Here is a 5,283-nt window from a genome sequence, read left to right as displayed (position 1 = left end):
AAAAATCACATTCAGGCCGCAGTGGCCCGAAAAATCACAATCAGGCCACAGAGGCCCGAAAATTCACAATCAGGCCACAGAGGCCTGAAAAATCACATTCAGGCCCCAGAGGCCCGAAAAATCACATTCAGGCCAAAGTGGCCCGAAGAATCACATTCAGGCCAAAGTGGCCCGAAAAATCACATTCAGGCCAAAGTGGCCCGAAAAATCACAATCAGGCCAAAGTGGCCCGAAAAATCGCAATCAGGCCCCAGAGGCCCGAAAAATCACAATTCAGGCCCCAGAGGCCCGAAAATTCACATTCAGGCCACAGAGGCCCGAAATTCAAAACTCGGCCTAGGGTCCGAAAATTCACAACTCAGACCAAGGCCCCACAATCCCAATTTGGCCCAAGGTCCGAGTTTTCGCCTTCAAAATTTGCTCCATCAGACAACCACTGGCTCTCATAAATCATTTTTATGATAGCCAGTGGGGGGCAACTGTGAATACTCAAATTTTGAGGCTTCTCATGTTGTTGGTGGCATGTGAAACTCTTTAAATGGAGGAAAACACGCTGCTACAGTGCCATGCCAATTAGTTTGACTTTGCTACAGTAAATTTGACTTTGCTGCAGCAACTGTGCAAACAGTCCGGCCGGACCGGAGGCCATTTTGGACATTTACTGGAAATATGTCAATATGGTACTTGAAACGTCCGGAATTTCACGAGGATCGCAGAACCGGTCCCGAAATGATTTTTGGAGGTCGGAAACTCCCAAAAAAGCTCCCGGAGCGAGACATGGTGGCCACCACCAACTACGGCGGTGCCGGCCGCCGGACACGGCGGCTCCTGCCGCCCCACCGACTGGGCGGCACCTGCCGTCCAGCCTCTTGGGCGGCAGCTGCCGCCGAGCCAGGCGGTACCTGCCGCCCTGGACCCGAAAATGGCCTATAAATAGGCCATTTTCAGTCCAATTTTGGCACCCCGGTCTGTGTTGACGGACGAATCCTTCTCTCTCTCACGCTCCTTGCGTTTTCTTTATCGCTTTTTGCATTTAATTTAATTTTTATTGCATTTTTATTGTGATATTTGGACATTAAAATTAAACAAATTAAAATTAATTAATATTTCCTAAGCGAGGAGCTTAATCGGGAGTTAAGAAGCGGTCGTCGATTAAATCAGGTATGTAAACAAAACTCTGCCTATTTAATTTTAGCACTTCATGCATATTTCTCTTCTACTCTTAATAATTCTACAATTGCATAAATGCATCCACGTCATTATTTTTGGTAAATAAACTGCCTTAATTAATTTGATTAAGCTTAAATGCCCGGTTAATCAATAATCGTGGTATTAAAGTTTAAATCCGACAATATTGGCTAAAAGAGCCTAGTTAATTAATAACTACGGTTCAATTGCCTTATTTCGAACAAATCCGGCTTAAGTCCAATTAATCAATAATTGTGGCTAAAAGCCTTAATCAATCACGTTTCGACAATAAATTGTGATTAAGCTCGAACGCCCGATTAATTGATAATCGTGGCATTAAAGCCTAAATCGCACATTTTGGCAAACTAATTGCCTAAAACAACACCTTTTGGCCAAAGGCCTAAAATCAACCATTTTTAGCAACAAATCGCTTAAAATCAATCTTTTGGCAAAATGTCTTAAAATCAACATTTTCGGCTTAAAACCGTAAAATCAACCATTTTGGCGACAATCGCCTAATTCGCACATTTTGGCAACAATTGCCTAAATCAAATCATTTTGGCTAAAAGCCATTAAAATCAACATTTTTGGCAACATGCCTAAAAATCAATCAATCTTTGGCGAAATGCCTAAACAAAAATGCACGAAGCATACACACAATCATGCACAAAGCATACACACAAAAATGCACAAAGCATACACAAAATCATGCACAAAGCATACACACTTATGCACAAAGCATACAAAAGCATGCACAAAGCATACAAAATCATGCACAAAGCATACACAAAATCATGCACAAAGCATACACACAAAATGCACAAAGCATACACAAAATCATGCACTAAGCATACACACACCCATGCATTAAGCATATCATTCAAAGCCCTCTAAAAGAGGCCTATCGAACTACGTTGACTTTGATCTTCCATTCAAACGGAAGTACGTAGGCACGTTCGGGATTTCACCCCGGGTGGCAAGTCAAAATCACTCAAACATTTCATTAATCCATCATTCACCTTGCAAAACATTCATTCATCGGTTAGTTTATCAGCATGACATAGTCTCGGGATCCATCTCGGGTTCGTAGATTGTGCCTTAATCATTGGGATAATTAATCTAGTAACTAGGTTAATTAAAAATGGAGTCACTTAGGGTTTTTTCCTAGTTTACCCTAAAATAATTAAACAAGGTGGCGACTCACACACATCACGTGTATTTCTTCTCATTCATCATATGCATCACATGCCTATGACATTTTGGGGAAGGGGTTCACATTAATGAGATCTCATGTTGTTAATTGGGGCTATTTTGGAAAAGATAGATTTCCTTTTAAAGAATAGTTTGACGCTCAGGGTTGGATGGATTTTCTGTCATTAGATAAACCCTGCTATGAAGATTTAGTTAGAGAATTTTATGGTTCTATAAGCGGTGGCAAGATTGAGTTCTGTCAATGAAAATGGAAGGGGAGGTTAGATTAATTTCTCTAAAGAATCTGAGTAAAATTTATAAGATTCCACATGAAGGAGCTAGAGCAACAAAAATTAGAGAGCACACCAAGTTTGTAGGTTATGATTGGGATGAGTTTGTTAGAAAAATTTCTAAGAGGCTTTCTGCTAACAAATAGAAAGCAGTGGTTGACTGTTCTGATTTGCATGAGAACATGAAGTGGCTATACAAAATTGTAGTTCATTATTTGTAGCCTAAGAGTGGGTCACTTACATATGTCAACCAAGTAGAGAGGTGGTTAATGTGTCATCTTATGGAAATGAAGCCTTACAATCTCTGTTATGCTTTGTTTGATAAGAAGCAAAATGTAACAAAGTAGAAGTTGCCCTATGGAATGATTTTGACTCCTATTTTGAGTTTCTTGGTGTGAAATTAGAAGGCAAACGTTACAATGTTTCTAAATTGGATAATAGCTCTCTAAAAAACAAAGAGGAAATAGGATAAGAAGAAGAGGCAGAAATAAAAAAAGAAGAGGAGAAATTACAAGAAGTAGTTGTAGAAAAAGAAAAGGAAAAGGAGAAAGTAGAAAAGGAGCAAATAGAAAAAGAAAAAGGAAAGAAGAAGGCAGAGGAGGAGAGATTAGAAAAAGAAGGATTAGAAAAAGAAAAAGAAAAAGACAAGGAAGAAGAAAAGCTAGAAGAAGCAGAGTTAGAAAAAGAGAAAATAGAAGAAAAAAAGAAGAAGATCAAGGAGAAGAAAACGAAAAAGAGAAAGGAAAAGATGCAGCAGCAGAAGAAGGAAAGTGACGATAGAGGGACTTTGGAGATTTTGGTGGAGTAGAAGCAGAGGAGCCAACAGAAGAAAAAAGAGGAGATGAAACTCCAAAAGTACATGAGCTTGAAATTGAAAAATTAGAATTTAGTGATGAAGAAGAACTAGAGAAAGATAAGGAGTAAGAACCTGAAAGCAAAAAGTCTATGTTGTGGCTGTAAAGCCGGCAAGTATATGATCGGTGAAACAGAACCTTTTAGGAATATATTTAGAATATAGTCCTACTCAAGGTAATAAGCATTGGTGCTAACAATGGTCTTCTTATCCTTAGGACTATAAAATAAACCACCTTTCATTCGTATAGAATATCTAATAAAGAAGCATAATTCTATTTTTGATTCTATCTAATAAACCTCCTTTCAGCACGTAAGCTGGGCAACCCCACATCTAAACATGTCTTAGGCTAGGCTTGCTTTGTAGGAGTTAAAGGTACCAACTTAAAAGGAACTAAATTCAAAATGTATGATGTTTTCTCAATTGCATGTCCCCAGAAAGAAAGTAGCAAATCCGAATAACTCATCATTGATCTAACCATCTCCATAAGTGTCCTATTTCTCCTTTATGCTACACCATTCTATTGTGGCATACTAGGTGCAGACAAATGTGAAGTAATTCCTTATTCTGACAAATAAGCAATGCATTTTCTAAAGAGGTATTTGCCACCACAATCAGATCCTAGTGACTTGATATATTTACCATGTCGCTTTTCCATTTCTGCCTTAAATTCTTTGAATTTTTCAAAGCATTCAGACTTACAGGATAACAAGTAAATATACCCATACCTTGAGTAGTCATCTGCAAAAGTCACAAAACACTCAAACCACCCTAGCTTGGACACTCATTGGGCCACACAAATCAAAATGAATTAGTTCTAAAACTTCATTGGCCCTATTATCCTTTAATGGAAGATGCCTCTTAGTTATTTTACCTTTTAGACAGGATTCACAGGTGTGATTAATATGCCTCCACTTCTAATGAACTCAAATGTCCATCTTTGACCAACTTAAAAATTTTATCTAAATTAATATGACTAAAACTTAAATGCCAAAGATAAGTTTGATTTAATTCAATAAGACGTTTTCTCTTAAATGGCACAATATCTAAGCTATTAACTTCAGAATTAAGTTGCAGTTTAGGTGAAACTTTAAGAATAAATAAATCATCCATCAATGTGCTAGAACAAATGATTTTTTTTCTAAATTTAATAACAACATAATCATCATAAAATTCATTAACAAATCGAATAACTGTTCTTACTTAAATTAGGAACATAAATTAAATTCCTTCTAATTGAAGGCACATATAAAACATCCATCAAAACCAATGTTTCTATTATTCTTAAAATTTAAGGTAACATTCCTTGCAGCTAAAACTGCAACTTCCGTGTTATCTCCTAGAAAGATGCTGACTTCTCCTTCACTTAGTTGGTGCTTAACTTGAAACCTCTACAAAGAATTGCAGACATGATTAGTGGCTCCTAAGTCTACACACCATTGAAGTGTAGTCAACACCGTTAAACAAGTTCCAATGACCATTAAATGGAAAAGAGATGTACCTTGCTTCTTATTCTACATGGCAATCCAAGTTGGACATTGTTGCTTCCAGTGGAAAAACTTGCCCTTAGGCTTTTTCACAGCACCACTAGCTCCAGTAACTATTTTGGGCTTGAAAGCCTTTTCTTCTTCCTGCCTTGTTTTTGGGCAGAAGAAGTACCTCGCTCAGCATTAAGCACAATAGGTGCAGCATTTTGCTTAATAATTGATTAAGCAGTCTACAGCTTGTTTAGCAACTTAGATAGAGTAAAATCCATCTTAT

The sequence above is a fragment of the Jatropha curcas genome, chromosome 4 (assembly GCF_041381405.1).
Source record: "Jatropha curcas cultivar XTBG-Jc1 chromosome 4, XTBG_Jcur_1.0, whole genome shotgun sequence".
Taxonomy (NCBI): Eukaryota; Viridiplantae; Streptophyta; class Magnoliopsida; order Malpighiales; family Euphorbiaceae; genus Jatropha; species Jatropha curcas.
This window is presented reverse-complemented; position numbering follows the sequence as displayed.